The sequence below is a fragment of the Bacillus rossius genome, chromosome 1 (genome assembly GCF_032445375.1).
Source record: "Bacillus rossius redtenbacheri isolate Brsri chromosome 1, Brsri_v3, whole genome shotgun sequence".
In the NCBI taxonomy this organism is placed as follows: domain Eukaryota; kingdom Metazoa; phylum Arthropoda; class Insecta; order Phasmatodea; family Bacillidae; genus Bacillus; species Bacillus rossius.
The window spans coordinates 157,267,227-157,287,765 of record NC_086330.1 but is presented as its reverse complement, the minus strand read 5'-3'; the positions used below and the strand labels follow the sequence as shown (position 1 = coordinate 157,287,765).

The 20,539-nt window shown below is 33.5% G+C and overlaps 1 long non-coding RNA gene across 1 annotated transcript; it reads left to right on the top strand.

The window, feature by feature from the left end:
- The first annotated feature begins 13,455 nt into the window (after nucleotides 1–13,455).
- On the top strand, nucleotides 13,456–19,261 carry LOC134546335 (uncharacterized). The gene is made up of 3 exons (XR_010079137.1): nucleotides 13,456–14,191; nucleotides 15,557–16,161; nucleotides 18,944–19,261. It is a non-coding gene; the product is annotated as an uncharacterized LOC134546335 (long non-coding RNA).
- The last annotated feature ends 1,278 nt before the right edge of the window (nucleotides 19,262–20,539 follow it).

Here is a 20,539-nt window from a genome sequence, read left to right as displayed (position 1 = left end):
ACTTCACAGGCGTGTAGGCTGAATAGCGCGGGGCTGACGCCCTGACGGCCTGACCCCGCCGACGGTTGGGAAAAGCCGTTGCTCTAAAGACTGTATTACACGATGTCTGCTGCCACGCCTGTTTAGCCACCAGACCTAAAAATAAATTGAATACAAGGCCTGGTTTACAGGTCGCATTGCAAGCTGTTATGGGATATTTAAATTACACGATGCCATATGGGGCGCCAGTGCACACCACTTTCATTCTATGCGCGCGCCAACTACGTTGATACGAAAACACTAAATGTGAGCCCCAATTGTCAAAAGTTGTTCAGGCTTGTTCATAAAATCTAAATAATAAGAGTTTGCGCTAAAGAAATTAACCGTTGAACGCAAAAAAAAATTATACATATTAAAATTGATTTCATGTTAAAGGTTACGTAATTTGTTTTCGTCTAATTATATATTTACACTTCGCCAAAGAGGAACCACATTTAAATAAAAGTATTTCGTTTTGGACGCAGATTAAACTCAGTAGAATACGATATCGTCACAAGGATACAATCTGGACACAAGGACAATATCTAATCTTAGAAAAACGGCATAAGGATACGATCTCGCCGCAGGGATATGATCTCGCCATAGAGATACAATATTGCCACAGGGATATGATCTGGTCCCTGGTATACGATCTCGCCTCAGGGATACGATCTGGTTACGAGGATACTATCTGGTCGCAGGATTACGATCTGGTAACAGGCATGCGATCTCGTCGCAGGGATACGGCACTGGGATACGATTGGTAGGATACTACGAGAACTCAGTCTTAATTAGAAATCTGGTTACGGTAATAAAAAAATATATTTTTCGAATCCAAAGCAGGTAAAATAGTTCTTTATTGCATGTAGCCTGCATTTATTAGTTCTTAAGTATGGTGACTACTTCGTTGAGGTGCGAGTAGTTTCTTTACTAAGCAAAGCAAATAGAAGTTCTAACCTGTCGACTAATATGTTAGGATCTTCCCATTACGTATAGATAATCTCTTTCGTCATTATCTTATTCCTGCAATGTTTTTTTATTAATATTTTTAAGATCACTCTTGTCCCAGTGATCATCGTAAGTTTGATCAGAAAAATTTATTTTATCACGTCGTTTCCATCTATTTGATATCATTGCATCATCATTTGTAGCTTCAAATTATTCTATATCGTTCTCATTTTCTGTAAATTCGCTGTTGCTGACACGGTTTCCGGTAATATTATTTAATCCTTAAGCTTCAGTAACAGAAAATCCATCAGATAATTCTGTAAGAAGATCTAATCCTTCATTGCTCATCTTAGGAAACTTGTCATCAATTTATTCTTCCTGTAGTACTGTATCTTGCTGTCGTTTCTTCGATGCTGCTATCTCATTACATTTAAATGCAGGTGTTGCAGATGCCCGAGTGTGCTGATTTTTGCCAATTCCACAAACACTCGGTCCAAAAACAGACTTTTTCTCAGTAGACGAAAAAAAAAACACATTTGCAGGTGTTGATGTGTTTTTTTTATCACTTCGTCCACGGAGAACGCCGCAATTGTCGGAACGTATAGTACTTTACGCAAAGGAAGGACTCTTTGCACAATTACCTTTCTCTTGACGTCGAGCATTGTAAATCTTAGTGAACGAAATGCCACAGTACCGTCACATATATGCCGACGGTGACATTACTGTTTTTGGAACCTAGCTGATTGTTTTTGATATGTCATCAAAAGCATATTTCATATTTCAAACAGAAAATGATCCAATCAGTGTGGAATACTCTCACTTTCGAAATAGCTTATGTGATTAATACCAGATGCATACTGAGATTTTTAATTCAACAGATACTTAAATATAATTTTTAATATTTCATTATCGAGAGATAATTTGCAATTTTTAAGTTATACTTTTCAACAGATTTAACCACAAGTTGCGTAGCGGTAAATATTATTATTTTTTTTATGCGGGATGCGGGATGCTCACTCACGATCGCAAGAAAAGGAGGGCTTCGCTGGATACCAAGGAGAAGAAAGTTAGTCTGACATGATAGTGATTCTTCAAGACATTTTATGACTGAATAATTTATATTTCTTGTCTAAATTACACCTAATAAAAAATGTTGTTGGGGATGATTTGGTAGCAGATATTCACTAAGCAAGAGAATCTCTAAATAAAATCGCTTGTCTCATTAAGAATTCAATTTACACGCGGGAATTTTTGGCTCAGAAATAACCAGAAGCACTCGGAGAACATCAGCCAAAGTTCGCCAGGAATAATCAGGAGCACATGGAGAAAACCAACAAAATATAAAGGAATAATCAGGAGTACACGTAGAACACTAACACACGTTTTCCTAAATCATTATCAATGAATAACAAAAATTAAAAACAAAAATACAAACAACTTTCTTTATGCTTGTGAACGTCTCCTTTTTTCAGCAGGGTTAGAGTTCTAGCACAAGCCAGAATTTTTTGTAATTTTTTATTTTTTTATTTTTGTTATTCACTTATCCTGATTTAGTGTACAGTGTGTTAGTTGTCTGTGTGATCCTGAATATTCTTACCAGTATTTTTATGGTTTTCTCCCTATGGCGAGATCGTATTTCTTTGACGAGATCGTATCCCCGTGTCCAGATCGTATCCCTGAGGCGAGATTGTATCCTACTGAGTTGAATTTGCGTCCTAAGCTAAGTCCTTTTCGTCAAACGTGGTTACTTTTTAACGATTGTGCGTTTATTAAATGTGCTTCATCTTTTCAATGTATATCCTTTTTTTGTATATTTCCCTTTGTTTTCTATGTGAATCGACAAGGCTGTAGTCTCGTGGTTCGGAGTTAACTGGTCTAAACGCCTGACATTGAACATGGCCTGTTTAAATGTTCGTCGACTATCGAAGAAAAATATCTCTTGGCTACTGACTGTAGGTTTTTGACCATCTACTGAATGCGCCTGGCTACCAACTGGGTGTGGAAAGCCACCTACTGGACATGCGATCCTGACCACTGACTAGACATGTCTGGCCACCAGCTGGATGTGACAGCCTTTCCAACCGACTGATGTACCTGGTAACCAACTTGTCATATTAGCCTGACCACAAACTTCAAGTGTCTAGCCAAAATCTGGATATGTCTAGTTAATCGACAGTCATGTAGAACTGCCCTGAAAATACATGTGAAGTCATGTAAAGGTCTCGCTTTGCCTTCTAAGAAGACTGTAGAAAACTAGAAAGGCTAGTGGTATGTTAGTTTTTTGTTTGTTTTTGTAGTAGAGTTAGAACTTATGCAATAATTATTTTGTTTGTGTTTTATTGTTTTATTTCTCGAAGCTGTCACTTTAGTGCTAATTTTAATTAAATTACCTTTTTTCGTATTGATCAAGGTTCTAACCGTGGACGAAAGTCTATCGAATAAATCTTTACATAAATAGGTGTTTTTTTAAAAATGATTTTTGGAATTTGTTCTGAATTTATATATCAAATATTACAAATTTCCAAGAAGTCGGCAATATCGGTTAACGGAGGCTGGTAGATGAGGAACTTAAGTTGCTTTTGGGATTTTGAATATGATTTATAAATTAAGTGGTTTTTACATAGAATAAACATTTTTGTATTGATCATGGATCGAACCAAGGAGAGGAGCCGATAAAATCAATCATTATTTTAAAAAGTATTTTTTTGATTTTTTTAAAGTTTTAAATGTCAAGATGGCGGCCGCCCTTCAATAAATGATTCCTGCACTCTAGCGGGCAAAATTAGCCCATATGGCGGCAATTCCCTCTAGCAAACGAAAAAAAAAAAATTCGAATCTAAGATGGCAGTCTTCAGCAAACGAAAACAATATGGTGAACGTGACGTGATACTTACTGTTGTATTTACATTGGTAATACATACATTGGAGGTCCGTCTGTCGGTGGCCTCCGTGGGGGAAGGATTCTTCTTCATTTTTATTTTGCGCTCAGCAGGTACGAACCCAGTATCTTTTAATAAAATTAGTTATCAAAATTTAATTAAGTAAATTTTTTTATGATTTTTAAATTCTTTCCCGATTTTCTAGCATAAAAATTAAGGATTGTCAAGATGACAGGCGTAATAAAAAGTGAATCGTTTATAGAATCCAAGATGGCGCGTGTGACATTTTATGTAAATTGTAATTAAGATTTTAAAAATATTTTTTATTAATAATATACATATTTACTTTCGTCGGGAATCCTTCCGAGGGCCAAGATCGATTGGATAACTAAACATTTGAAGTAAAATTGTTATAAAAATTATTTATGTTGATATTTTCGGCATTTTTGTTTAAAATTAAAGAACTTCAATTTTACGGTCAAGGTCAAAGCTGCCCTTCGGAGGCTTATTGAAGGCTTGTAAATGGGGAATTTAAGCCTTAATGGGAAATCTTCATTTTTTTTTAAGGTAAATGTCTTTTCAGGCATTTCAAATTTCGAACTATTAATTGGTTTAAATTCAACATGGGGAAATTAAACTCAAATTGGGAATCTTTCCCTCAAAATAAGGACATTTTTAGGAATTTTGAGAAATTTGAGTAATGTTTGAGGTTTTTTAGAGGAAACTTGACACCAAAATAGCCGCCGTGAATTCAAAATCCAAGATGGCGGTCGGTTCCTCCGGCTCCTCTTTACGGAACCTGTTCCAGTATGCCCATTTGTATACTACTTGGGCATACCGTCTGCTATCTGTCATATTGACGTGACAACAACGCCAGTTTTTCGCACAAATACCCTGGATTACTCTATAGTGTTTTCGGTATAAAGCCTGTCTCTTACAGGTCTCTATGAATGACTTAAGTTAAAAAGTAAAACCATCTGCCATGTGATGACTGACGCCATTACTCTGAAATGCCAGCAGGGTCCACGTGCTGTAGTGGGAACATCCCCGCTGACGTCATCTCCGTGGTACTCCAAGGCTTGCAGTAAAGCGAGCTAGTTGACGTGACATGCCTTCGCTGAAGCGATGGCTGATGTTTACGCGGGGTGCTTGCTACAAACACGCTGCGACGGCGATGTGTCGTGTTTTACTGCCGCACGCGTACGCATAACAGAAACATGCCGCGTGGCGCACAGAGCATAAGCGTGCAACGCGGTGTCTATGGTAATTGTTTATGGTTCGCTTTGGTTGCCAAATGCATCTTCATGAAGAAAACGTAAGTTCAAGACTCCGTCTTAGCTCGAGTCTAGGCGTGCAATTGAACATGGACACTTATCTGGGTATAACAATAAATTATATAGGTAAATAATTTATTTTAATTAAAATCAATGTCTAAACAAGAGTTCATGAAATTTTTGAAAGCTAAAACGTCTTAATTAGTAATTTTAAAAATCTGATGTAAAAATTAATTACTTAAAATTTGTTTAGCAACACGATTTTACGACTAGAAACATTTAAAATAAAATGAAGCCTAGCCGTGAAAATTGACATCAATGACACGAAAATAATGCATGTCTCACTCATCTTTGACTGAGGAAGGATGAATTCGCTTGTCTTAGTTTGATTCACGACAGAAACAATATATTCTCGTTGCTTTAGTGAATTTTTTTCATAGAGTACGGAAGACTATCGGGGGATAGGGGTGAGAGAGAGAGAGAGAGAGAGAGAGAGAGAGAGAGAGAGACCGACCAGCAGTTTTTGGACGAAACCGAACACATTCAAGTTAAAAGGTAAAACCAGCGTTCGAAGGTAGATTGAGGACACGTAAAAAAAATATTCCATAGGTAGCTGAAAGTTTGAAAGGAAAAAATTTGAATAAATATTTTTTTCAGAACGCAAAGTTGTATAACGTTTAAATATCCCACATTGGTACACTGTTGGAAATTAAAGTAAATATATGGTATTTTCACCGGAGAATGCACCTTAAATAAACTAAGTGTTCTTGGTTTCTGATAACTGAATCTTCGCCGAACTACAATACTTTACAACTTCTGAGTTCGTTTCAAATTGTAAAAAAAAAAAAAAAAAAAAAAACTGTGGCACAGCCTACAGGCTTATTCTGTAAATATTTTGGAAATTTCTATAAACTTATGGAACATTTAAAGAACTTAATGTACATAACATATTTGAGTCGTCCAGTTGCAAAACTCATTGTGTCCACATTTTCCGGAAATTGAGTTATTTGCTTCATGTTGTTCTTCAGTGAGAAATACAAAATCTAGAATATTTGTAGCGATGCAAATCCCATTTAATCCAGTGTTAAACAGGCATTGAAAAACCCATACTGCAGCATAACTCTTTATGTCCATGAGCAGTACTGCTGCAATACTCATTATGTCCAACTAATCAAACTGATGCAAAACTCGTTATGTCCAAGAGTAATACATAGCGAATATAATAAACTGCAACAAAATGCACCATGTCCACGTTTGTATCACCGAGAGTGTGTTCAGTATTTTTACACTGTGTTCTTGAATACCAATCATGAAAAATATTGCGAGATACAAGTTGTAAGATTGGCTATCATGGAAATGCTTTCCTGTTGCTTATAATATATGATTATATTTCCATTATTACAGTAAACATTGTCAAAATATTTGCATTCAGTCAACTGTAAACAAAGCATCATAAAAAGTTTATTTGCTATTATTATTAAATATGAATCCTTTACAAGTGCAGGTAGCCCAGCCTGGAAAAGGAAGAAATAAAAGGGCATTGAAGGACAGTTGGAAAATAAATGTTGCCAACAGAATGAGGTATGCTACACATTCATAATAAACATAGTTATGTTTAGGTTATGCATGAAATAAATGTTTAATACTAACAAAGTCAAAGATTCTAGGTGTATATTTATGTTAAGTTAACCTAGTGTTGTTCTCGTGATGTTTAGGTACTCTGCACCAACATTTCCACGACCCCCATCATGTAACCACAAGGCAACAGAGGCGTATCGTTGCAGTGAAGTGACGTATCAAGATGTGAGGAGAATGCATCAACGTTTCTACAGTTACCACTGTAGATAAGTACAACAAAATTTTATATTACGCCATGTTGTAGTGTGTACACCAAAACGAGGAAGGTCAAGAAATCGCAATAGCGATTTCCAACGAAAAAAATATTTCCTACCATGTTTGAACATTAGTCACACTGAAAATATACATGTTTGCAAAAAAAAAACTATTTATACAGACTTTATGTGTATCAGGAGACCGTGTTCAAAATTTATGCAGAAAGTTTCTGCAACTAGGCGATGTGCCTGTGGATAAACGTGGAGGAGAAAAAATATCCATCCATTATTCAGATAAGAGGCAGTCAGTAAAAGAATTCATAACTTCAATTACTGTATTTGAATCACATTACTGTCGCAGTAAAAATATAACTAGGCAATTTCTTCCTAGTGAACTAAGCATTAAATCCCTTTGAACAAAATATCAAGACACATGAGAAAACGTTGCACGTCAAGTATGATTATTTTCGCAGCATGTTTGATAGTGATTTTAACATAGGTTTCGGTTCTCCAGCTACTGACTGCTGTTCAGTATGCCTTTCACTTAAAGAATGAATAAAGAAAAGCAAAGATGTGCAAGAGAGAAAGGAACTGCAAACAGAACTCATCATTAATGAAAAACGAGCAAAAGCATTTTATGATATCTTACGGCTCAGCAATGATCAGGAAATCACATTTAGCTTTGATTGCCAGAAAAACCAGCCTATTCCTAAAATACCCGACCAGTCGGCATACTATCTAAGGAAGTTATATTTATATAACTTTACTATTTGTGTTGGAAATTCAAGAGAAAGCCAATGGAAGGAAAATATATTTTCTTATGTATGGCTTGAAGATGAATATAAGAAAGGATCAAACCAAATTTCTAGTGCCCTCAACCATCGATTATTGTCCGCAGACTTGACAAATTACAAATCAGTAAAGTTGGTAGCAGATGGCTGTGGAGGCCAAAACAAGAAAAAAATTCTTATACTTATGCTCTGCAAATATCTGGCTGAAGACGCTCCTACATCAGTAAACCAAGTAACTTTGGTATTCCCAGTACCTGGACACTCCTTCATCCCTCCTGACAGGATATTCGGACGGATTGAATCAGAAGTAAAGAAAAAGTCAACAATCCTTACTCGCCAAGATTATGAAAACATTATTATATCCCATGCAACACTGAAACCTTTAGGAGATTATCCTGTATTGCATTGGAAAGATGCAGATTCCAAAGTTATTAAAGAGCCCGGTCAATGGCATTTCAAACTTCAACCTTGCAAGAGGGTAGTAATTATGCGAACTTAACCTGGTAAGCCTTTGTATTTAGGTCTACATTAATATTGTATCTGGCATTCTTTTCATGCAGAATACCCATTGTGATGAAAGATGTATACAGAAAATATTGCATTCTATTTACCTTATTGAAATGTGATTGATTGTACATTAATGAAAATGTAAAGTATTTTGTATAGAGTATACCCATTTTGAATATAATTGTGTACTGCAGCAAAATTGTGTTAACATTTATTTAGAATATTGTATTTATATTATTATGTATTTGGTAAGATTTCTTCAGAGTATACCCATTGTTATTTTAGTTGTATACTGCAGCTAAATTGTATTTATTATTTTTTGAATCTGGTACACTTAGTATAAAGATTCCCCAATGTTACATACTGCAGCAAAATGCATTTAGTCCTCCTAACTGCTGCAAAACTCGTTATGTCCAAATAGGTTTTGGAAATAACTTTAACAATTACAGTGAAAATTATCCGCTCTCTGGTTGATAAATTGTGATATTTATTGTATATTTATTAGTACATAATCCAAATTTCTATCTGCAATATTCCATTAACCACAGTTTTTTGCCCTTCCTGAAAATTCTGTTTGTCTGGACATAATGAGTTTTGCAACTGGACGACTCATTTATGTTCTCCAATATGACAAAATTATCGATTAAATAGTTGCTCATTTTTCATGCAGCGAAAATATTAGGGATCTTTTTAATTAGATGTATCCACCATTGAAAACATTGAATGAAATTCATATTATATGCCAACTAAGGCAACAATTTTTTATTTTACCTTTAAACATTAGTTTTCATCCCTTACATCAATTACCGTGGTCGTATAAAAATTTGGTTTGCACCATGGTTTAAGATAATATTAAGATGGTTTGAAATAAATTCAAACGAATTTGATACTAAGAAAGTTTTGAATACCTTTTTTATTTCAACCCATGTTTTACGGGAATAATTCGTTCAGTCAATAATTGTTTCAGTCAAAGTTTTAGATGAAGTTTAGTATTCGTACAAAAAATTATAACGGATAAAAAAATATATATATTAAAAAAGTAATAATATATTTTTTACTTTCAAACCTTGCAGTAGTGGTTGGTCAAACAAAAATTTTATTTTAACAATTGTTTTAGTCAATAATTATACAGTTAAAGAAACACAAGAATGGATTCGATAATATACCAGGTAGGGAAGGTTTATTTATTTTCTCATTCCAATCCCAGGTTTTTTCAATCCCTTTCAATTATGGTTTATGTTATCAAAAATTGTTTCAGACAAAAGTTTTATATACAAATTATAAGATTTACAAACAATTTGAACGTATTTGATAGTATGGCTACTAAGGGAGTTATGAATTTTTTTGTTAGGTATTAAACCCCTGTTTATTTCACCCCTTGCAGTCATGGTAGGTCGTAGGAAAAAATTACAGACAAATTTTGTGGATAATATTTCAATATTTTACAATAAATTAGAACGAATTTAATAGTGTACATGGTACAGAAATAATGAATTTTTAAAATCCTACCCTAATGTTTTTCAACCCCCTACAGCAATGTATCATCTTATAAAAAATTGTTTCAGGCGAAAGTTTTAGATAAATATTATAAAGTTAATACATAATTTGTACGAATTCGATGTTGCTCCTACTAAGGGAGTAATGAGAGTTTTGTCCTCCAACGCTTGTTTTTTCAACACCTTGTAGTTATGGTTGGTCGTATCAAAAACGTATTTAGACAAAAGATTTGGTATTACTTCTTCAAGTTATAAAACGTTCAAACGGATGTGATATTTTCCATATTATGGCAGTTAAAGCGTTTTTTTCTGTTTTTAAAAAAATACTTCCCCATTTATACCCCTTTGGTCGGATATTGCCCACTAAAGAACTCGACCGAGATTTTCCACTACTAGATTTTATGTATTAGTTAGGAAATGATTTGTGAAAAATTTCGGCAGTTATCGTGTCCACAATATTGTGATATATATATATATATATATATATATATATATATACACTCGTATATATAAACTTTGGAGGTGGCGATGGTTTGGAGTCTATAAACCATGAAACGAAAAACTTATAACATTTTTCAAAACGTCGCACCATTGCAATGGCTGCAATAGGCAGTATTTCTTTTAAATCTTCTTAAAAGCACGTGGAATTATGAAGTTAAAGAGTTTTTTTTTGTTGAAGGCTGAACCAGATATCGAAAGTTTTGTTCATATATTAAGTTAATAAGTTATTTTGAATAATTTGTTTTAAATGAATAAGTTTTGTATCCGCATGACTACATTTACTGAGACATCTTTAATTTACGAAGATTCGTTGATGATTTGTTGCCCGCGTTCTTGGTAAATTGAAGGTGAAATATTTTAAGACTGTATACATTTAAAATAAAGTATTTACGTGTGAAACAATTTAAAATAAACGTGGACTGTATTACTATTACATTTCTTACAATATTTTTTTTAATGTCATATTATTCTGAAGAGTAACGAATATATACATTATAAGGCATTTAGTTAAGATAAAATACAATTTTCTTAACTCTTTCTGCATCACATATTAATTTCCTAACCTAAAATCGTTATATTTTATTTATTAACTAAGCTAAATTATTTTAAAATAAATTTTTAAAAATTAAAAATTAAAAATTATAATTGTGATAACATTAATTACAACAATATTATAACATCACAAATAATGATAAAATATACTACAGTATAAGAAAAGTTTGTCAACGATAATGTAGACCATGAACCACTCATTAAAAATTTTCTGTATAAACTCAATTTATTATTGGGATATAAAATGTATTTCAGTGATGAATAGACTGAAAGCGTTAAAAAAGTGTGTATTATTTATAAAAATATAAAATAAATATTTATATACAAGAATAATTGCCATGAAATAAGAATATAAAACAAAATATAATTCTTTAATGTGTAAAAATTGTGTCTGGTATTTGGTAGGAGTAATTTCGTAAAAATGGAACGAAATTCGATGAACGGAAATGTAAATTGAAGAGGATGGACCCATTTGTAGCCACATAAACTCGTATATAGTCTAGTCACTTCCGTAAACATTAAGGTACATACCAAACGTATTGGTGTGCCAAAAAAAACTTTATGATAGGTTACAAACCCGGAGTATATTTGGTAAACTAAAATAGCCATAGTAAAAAGTAATCTCAAGTTTTAAAATACCTAAGAAAACTGGCAGTACAATAATTATAATTCATATTCTCCTAATTTCCTAGGTAACTTAATAGCACAGTGGTAGAGCATGCACTTCCGGGAAAAAAATTTTGTTACTTTTTAATGATATTATAATATAATAATAATGTTTAATCAAATCAATAAGTTTAAAATTTGTGTGTAGAAATTATTTACAGACTGAGTTAAGTCGTTTAAGCAAAATAAAAGTATGTAAACATATAGAACTACTTAGTGTTATAATGTGTGTTTTAAAATGTTTCAAGTTAATATTATTATATGTGGGGAAAATCGGGTTCGTAAGGATACCCCACTTAATTTTTATACAGTTTTATTTACTACTAATCTTTACATTACAAATTAATTCATCACACTTAATGTTTGTTCACAAATCACTTGCACTTAAAAATGTATTTTCACATATCGCTAGGTATCTGTCATGTTCACAGTTCGCACTCCTCACTGAAGCTAGGCTCAACAGTGGTGCTCTCCTTACCTCGCGCCTGTCCACACACAGTCTCGCACCACTCGGTCGCACTCGCTCGGTCCCGTCGCTCCGAGTCGCGCCGCGTCTCTCGTCCTCCTCGCTGGACTCGCACTGTTGGAACTCTCGGGGCACCCGCGGAGGCCGGCGTCGCTGATTATATATCCTTGGCAGTGTTTCTGGAACCAACTGGAGTGGTTGTGACGTGTCGCGACATCCCACGCCGACCCGACGATCGAAGCATCCCGAATAACTGTACTTATTTTACGCCACTCCAAGGGAAATTCCCAGGCCGCTGAAGAATAGATAACCACTCTGAGGAAGCAGGGGGCAGGTGACAAGGCCGGGCCGCTATAATCCGCGAAGGTATGCACGCGTGGCGTCAGTGGCCGTGCAGTGCGCGTCGTGCCCATGCCTCCAACTTCGTAAAAATATTTTAGCCATGTCATAGAAGTAAAACATCTAACGTGTGCGGAAACTTTATAGTATTAATTGTTTAGTGAATTTCAACCAGATGGGCAGTATTTTAATAATAGGCTATAGGGTATGCACGTAAAAGTGAAGCGGAATATGAGCCTAATTACCTATATAAAATGTGTCATTCATTCAGTAAGCAGAAATTTTTTCGTAATCATGCAAATTAATAACAGCTTGGATCAAATTATATATAATTACATCTGTAACCATTACAAAATATTATTTTCGCTTAAATAAAAAAAAAGGAAAATTACAACGCCAGTGTTAAAATTACGTTATATAGTCCATCCACGGTAACCTCCTACTTTTTTAAACGAACCTTTGAAAAAACACACCAGGATGCAGCATGCTTGGTTCGTTTGCAAAAATACTTTCCATCATATGCATATTAAACATGCATTAACACTAAATTACCGTATAATGATGTTAAATAAAATTTTACAAAAAAAGTAACTATCTATGTACAATATTATTAATATTAATGATCTCGCATGTGTGTAAATGAAACAGTGAGAGAAGTGGTGTGTTGGCAATGATTAGAACGAAATAGTTCCATAGCCAAAATATATATTTTTTGACTTTCCGCGTGTATTTAAGAATTTGTTTGGGTATTTGTTAAGTTTGAACATTTTTTTAAATCTCTGGTGAAATAAAAACGTTATGTTAACGGTAAAAAAATATTACGTGCCGAAACCGTGGTCGCGCATTAATAATGTTAATAGTCACTTGTTTGTTTTCTCTTTCAGCCGTTTGTCTGCAGTTACGCCATATTGCAGTGTGTTTTAATATATTACTGACCGTGAAATAACGTACAGTTTTTGTTTCAGGATTTTGTGTTAATATTGTGTATTTTAACTTTGTTATATTATTTATTATCTACTATTGTAATGATGGAATTTGTTATCGTTTTGATATTTTGTGTGGTTCTTGTGATTGCTGTAATGGTAATTGGTTCCGGGATGGGGAAAGCTACTTCTTCGCAGTGTCAGATGGACATCATTAACGTCGCTCAGAACTTATATGTTTTAATTAGGAAAACCGACTTGAAGAAATGTGACGTTACGCAGACGACCGCGTTTCTTCTCAACATCGCAAAGTCAACTGTTCTCAAGTAAGTAGGCTTTTTTCGTTTTCATGCACGTAAAAAAAAATATCGACTGTGTCCTAAGTATTGTCGGCCTGTGTTTTAACTCACGAGGTTTTTTGTGTGTTATTTCCAATTTATATTTTTTGGTGTGAGACAACACCGCCATGTGGCGTCTCTGTTGAAAAGTTAACCTAAAATCATATTAGGCCTACTCAGGTCCTAACAATAACAATATAGGCACTTTCAAGTATTTTTATGGGTGTGATACACGTTTGTTTATAACGATGTTTATAAACTTTATGATAGGTTTAACTATAACATAAGGGAGTGATTTTATAATTTGCATTTAATTAGTTTTTCATCTGTTTGGGAGATCACAAAATAAATAAAAAAACACTTCATTAATTTCGTGGACAAAGTCTGTCATGTTTCCATTTAGTGACCACAAAGCAAATATTTGTGACAAAATGCCATATTTGGAACACTGCCTAACTGCGTATTGTGAACGGGTCCCCGGAAAAGTGTTATGACAAATGTTTTTTTTTTTTGGTTAGGTACTACAAGAAAGACATTGAAGAAGTTTCAACACCAGGAAAAAAGAGGAAAAAAAGGCCACAGGAAGGAAAGTCACTTGACACAGTCGACGATTTCACAGTAAATGCAATCAGGAATGCAATTTACAGGATGTACGCTGAAGGTAAAAATTTGATACTGAAGAGTAGTTTCAATATCACTGGGGTAGGCCCTACTTAATTGTATTCATTTCATATATCCATATGCAGATTGACCGGTTCAGTTTTTTTCCCGATATAATCTGTCCTTTAAAAATACTTAACATTTTTGGGTGGTTTGTTAGGTTTCTTTATTGATATGGTATTGATATATAGAATATTGTTCAACATATGAAATAGGTACACGTCCTTTTAAGGTTAGGTTAAAGATAGAAAGAAAATTGTTACATTCTAAAACTACAAGTAATGTTTATATCGTTATACACAGTATACATATTAAATAACCTCAACTTTTATGATGTATCAGAAGGTTAAATAATGACTATTTCCAGTATCAATAATATCCAGTTGTGCGCTTTAGCAGTAATTGGTTACAAATTAGTGAGTTGTGGTCTAAGCAAGCATGGTTATTAAAAAAAAATTGGGATACTTAATTGGCTAAATTGTACTTTGTGGCAGGGTCCAGTACAATATATATTCTATTGAAAAATAGTGTCATGCCCCGCCTAACCCTTTAGAAAATATAGGGGTATTGTTATTTTATAAACAATAGGCCTACTTAATTGTAATGAAGTATCATATGAAAACACAACTTAGCCAGACAAACTGTGTGTTAGTGTATGAAGTAACAGAAGGTTATAAAACAGTAAAAGTTTAGTATCGCGTATCCGATTCGATACATTGATCCTGATCGCATGATCCTGCAAATATTGATCCTGTGATTGATGATGCTTGCTTTTCTAATTTATTACGTTTAAAAATCCTGTACAAAACCAAAACTAAAAACCTGTGATATAGTAATGAGTTATGATTTAAAGTTGAATAATAATGAAAATATATATGTTTTATTAAACTTATGATAATTATTCTTGCTATACCACAATATTTGATTATGTTCAGGATCTTTGATCTGAATAAATGAAAAAAAACATGCACCACACGATCAATAGGATGTACAGGTTCATGCATAAAGATCTAGGGATCACATGGGATACACGATACAAAACATTTACCTATAACACAGTGTAGAGCTTGTAACTTATTGATTGCTAAATTGAATGCTGAAATACTAATATTTTACACAACTTCAATACAAACGCGCAATATAATCGTCATATCATTGCAGACAAAAATACTGCAATGTAGAATTCCTCTAAGCAAACTACAAAATTTAAATTAATTTAAAAGTATTTTTGAAATGTAAGTTTATTAAAACTATTTAATAAATGTAAATTGTGCACTTAAATTATCTTCTACGGGGTTGTGGTTTCGCTTAGTTTTGTGTACCTCTGTTATTTCATGTATTGTTAATGTATGCAATAAATTTACAGGTTTGAATGTTACAGTCGACACCATTTTGAAAGAAATCAGGGAAAGACAAATAGATTATTATGGTGGAAGATCAAGTCTTCATAAATTGTTAAAGAAGATGGGATTTTCATGGACAACTGTTGATGGACGAAAAGCTTTGATAGAGAATTAAAACATAGTATTGCAGCGAATAGATTTCTTGAGAAAGTATAAAGAAGAAAAAGAAAGAGGTGCCAATTTCATATTTGTTGATGAAACATGGATTTTCCAGAGAGGCAAGGCATTAATTTATTTGAAAATTTGTTCTGTGGTCCAATACAAAGTATTTCATTTCCATTTCATATATTTTTCAGGAACTGTATCAAAGTCATGGCAGGACAAGAGTCTACAATCTGCGAAGAGACGTACTGTTGGAGATGGTAAAAGGTTTATTGTTGTTAATGCTGGAGGGCGCACTGGCTTTGTGCCAGGAGCAGGATTACTTTTTGTTTCAGGTCAGAAGACTGCAGACTACCATGGCGAGATGAATGGGGAAACTTTCTTGATGTGGTTTGAAGACATGTTGGTGCATCTTGAGGAACCCAGTGTCATCATAATGGACAATGCTTCATATCACAGCACCCAGGTATGTGCAATGGTAAAGCAGTGTCTTTTTATTGCTCAAATTGTAATGTGAAAAATTTACATGTGTTTATTATTGTGTATAAGTACGAATATTCGAGACTAATACATTTTGCCAGCAATAATTGTTATCTTAATAGTATGCCTACACTACATTTTTATAAACTATAATGTTTGAGCTGAAATTGATTACACACACACACAGATATATATATATATATATATATATATAATGTAATTGAATTACATCGTAGTGCAAACTAATTTAGTATAGGGTTTGAAATACCAAATAAAATTTTTTTATTGCAAATAGCATTTGAAAATGACATAATTACTTGTTTGGTAAAAGGACCCACTTTATGAATGCTCTGTTGCCCTACTTAATAAATTAAAATAATATTTTCAAAAAAATTTCTAGTCACTAAACTAACATGCTTTGTTAAATTTAGAAATTCATTACGACAATATGCCAAAACACATGTTTGCTTTGCATAAGTACAGTAGAACCCTGTTATAATTTGTTTTTAAGGGGCTACAAGAAAAAAAAAACATAAGCAGGAAATTCAATTTAGTACTTTTTAGTGTGGATTTATTGCCAATGGACTCAACAAGCTGCATAAAGATATATTTGATGCTCCAATTTGCTTGTAGCAAGCCAAAAACAATTTTTCTTTAACATCATGGTGCTTCCAGCTTCTATCTGCTTTGTCTTTACTTACACATTGTCTCATTGCTGTAAAATTGTCTCATTTCTGTATAATTGTCATAATTCACGACAGTGTTTACAGTGGAAATGCTTAAGTCCAGTTCTTTTGCCACTTGAACATGTGATTTAAGTGAATACATTTGAAAACACACAGAATGGCTAAAAATTTATGAATTTATTTGTTTTCCAAGGGTGTCAACAGGCAGTTAACTGCTAACATACACATATACATAGACAGTATAGACAAAGGCTTTTAATTTTTTTCGTCTTCTAAAATTTTATGAAGTGAACATTACAAGCACGAAACGCATAATTTGTGAAACATTATATCCAGGAATTAAATACATTGTTCTTATAGGGAAAATATTGGACTTGAAAAATAATACATTATAGGCAGGAAAACTTTATAAGCAGTAAAATTGTAACAGGGTTCTACTGTCATGAATTCTTATCAGCTACTTGAGTATTTAGTTAAATGTTGGCATAACGTAGGTTGAGAAAACACCTACAACGAACTGGACCAAGCATGCACTGATCACGTGGCTGGAGAAGAATGAGATAAAACATGAAAATAATTTGTTGAAAGTGGAGCTGCTGAGAAAAGCTAAACAAAACAAGCCCCGAATACGGTATATTATTTCGTTTTTTTACAGCATTTCTTTAAAAGTGAGATAGTTGCAAAAAATTACGTTCTTACGCCTTGTTCTAACACACTTTTCAGATATGAGGTAGACGAGTTGGCTCGTAACTATGGCCACGAAATTCTACGACTCCCACCCTATCACTGCCACTATAATGCAATCGAACTAGTTTGGGCTCAATGTAAACACCATTACAATAGTAACGTGGGGCGGGCCAAGAGATTTGACAATGATGCAGTTGCAGCCATCTGGAAAGAGGCTCTTGATGCTTCCACACCAGAGAGGTATTTTCATGTTGCATGACCAATGGGGTATTCCTTTTGAAGTAGAAATTGTTTTATTTTCCTGTAGAACATTCCTCAAGCTTCAGCAAAACCCTTACCATACATTTTTACATAATACGTAAGTATTGTTGCCTAGCAGCCTGGTCCTACCATTCCTTTTGATAACTTTGTGTGCTAGTGTGTGTATAGTGTGATTATCATTTTGTGTATATTCATATACCAGTAATACAGTTTTAAAACAATTGGTAAAAATAAGTGGTTTGAATTTGTGTAGTTGTCGTTTTGAAAATGTGTTGCATGTATGTGTTTGTGTTCGTGTTTGTGTTTGTGTTTGTAATTTTATTCCCATGTGATTCATACATATCTGTGTAGTTTCTAGATCTAACAGTGGTGACTTATTTGCAAGGGTTTTTTTTTTTTGTAATTGCAGTCCATTTGCAATTGTTTCATTTCCATAAATAGTTTTGTATTTATTAGTAATTGTGATATTACTTTCTGTTATGCTTAATCTTGTGTCAATGACTTTAAAGTTATGGTGGGTTCAGTGCTGTAGGCAGATTTCAATATTCAGATAAAATTTCAACGTAGAGAATTTTAAATATTTTCATCTAGCGAACTTGAATAGGTATTTACACATGTAGTTCTTGCACATTAGTATTTTCAAAAGTTATGTTATTATAGTGAAATACATATACAGTAAATCATCAAAACTATTCAAAAAATTAAATTTTCGCTATATCTCACTGTTTTTGTCTGGGACAAATTTTAACCAAAAACAAACACAAAACTTATGAAATAAATATTTTATCATATGCATTCTAAGCCTTTATTGATAACACAGAAAATATTTACAGCTTTATTATATCTTGAATAAACCACTATAAATTTTTTTTTTCAGATAACATAAAACAAAACATGTTACTTCAAGTATTAAATAATAGCTTTGATAGTTGAGGAAAACACATTAAATGAGTTTTGTTGTGTTTAAAAATAGTTTCTTGTGGAGTGAGTTCAAAATTGTATGTAATAAAGAGCATGCCATGCATTGTTTACTATGCCGTTTTGACAGAAACAAACATATTTTGTTATAGAGTGGTTTTTGCTATAAACAGGTCATTTATATAGAGGTTTTACTGTATACATTAATTTTTTTAGATGGGCGAGGTGTGTGGATCACGTGGAGAAGCTAATTCAAGCAGACTGGGAGAGAGAAGTCCACATAGACAGCGGCACCATTCCTCCACTCATCATCCACCTCGGCAAGGATAGTTCAAGTGAAGACAGTGACAGCGAAGAATTTGAGGTTACGACACAGCAAGTAGATGGAGACAGTGAAGTACTGGCAGTTCCTCTTGATGATTTACCCGGGTGTTCTTATTGAGGTCTGTATGTAATAAACACCTGGGCAACTGTAAGTATTGGGGTTTGAAACATTTTTTTTTCTTTTATGCATTCCCATTAAGTATGTTGATTACTGGAACTTTATGTATTAACTTTATATTACACATATTATGATAAATTTATAATAAATTTCATTTCTGGATTCGTATAGGTGTATGTGAAACATTTTATTTTGTTTTGTGTCTTCATTTTTCAGTGAACTTACTTGGAAAACAAAAAGCCAGTCCCCATCCAGGGCCACAAATAAATAATGCATATAAGTGGTATAGAAATTACTGTCAATTCTTTACCACAATTTTACTGTTCATAAAATTATGATTTTGTCTAATAAGTATACTCAGGAAAATGTATATAACCATATTTTTATTTGTGGCCTTAACCGGCAAAATGGTAGGGGTTTATTAAATAAAAGAAGAAAATTCATTTTTAAATGTTTTCATCTGAATTTGTTAATTTTATTAAACCTTCAATCCTTAGTCTTTTCCAGATTGCTTAGATGGACAGCCATATGTATAATTTACAATACTTTTTTTTTCAGATGCAGAAAACTGTGTTGAACTGTACTAAAGGATGATATTTATTGCTTACATAAATGTTGTAAATTTATATGTTCTCCTAAAAATTTACTTTAAATTATATGTTATTTCTTTAGCTAACAAACTTATTTTTTAATATTTTTACCATTGGGTATCATAAATGTTATGAACATATACATGTATACTTAGATCATATTCAAATTACTTGTATATATATATATATATATATATACATACATACATACATACATACATACATACATACATACATACATACACACACACACACACATTGTTTTGACAGCTGGTGATTGTAAACAAACCATTTGACATTTGTCACATGGCAATGTTTTTGTTTACATACGGCGGAAGGATACATAGTGACATTAAAGTAGATCCGGTGAAAAGCAGGGCTTCAGAAAAGTAGGAGGTTACCGTGGATGGACTATACATATTTGATGGCTACAATGACTTTAGAGTCGCTCGTTGCAATTGGAATAGTGAATTATTGAAAGCAGACCTTATTGTCCATAACCGACAACGTTTACCATCTAAATAACCAGCTATTCAATCGGAACCATAACTTGTATTGGAAAACAACCATTTCGCTCATTCCTAGTTGACATCTGCGTTTGGTGGTGGCAAGCAACGTTTACGATTTAGGCAGCAAATTCTAGCAGCGGGTGCGGAAACGACGTGTGTTTCGCGTAAAGAAATGTAGTTTGAAAATACAACTTGCGTAGATATTTATCATGCTCGGCATTATTTTCAAGAATTCTACGTTAAAATTCATGTCCGAGAATTGTATTATACG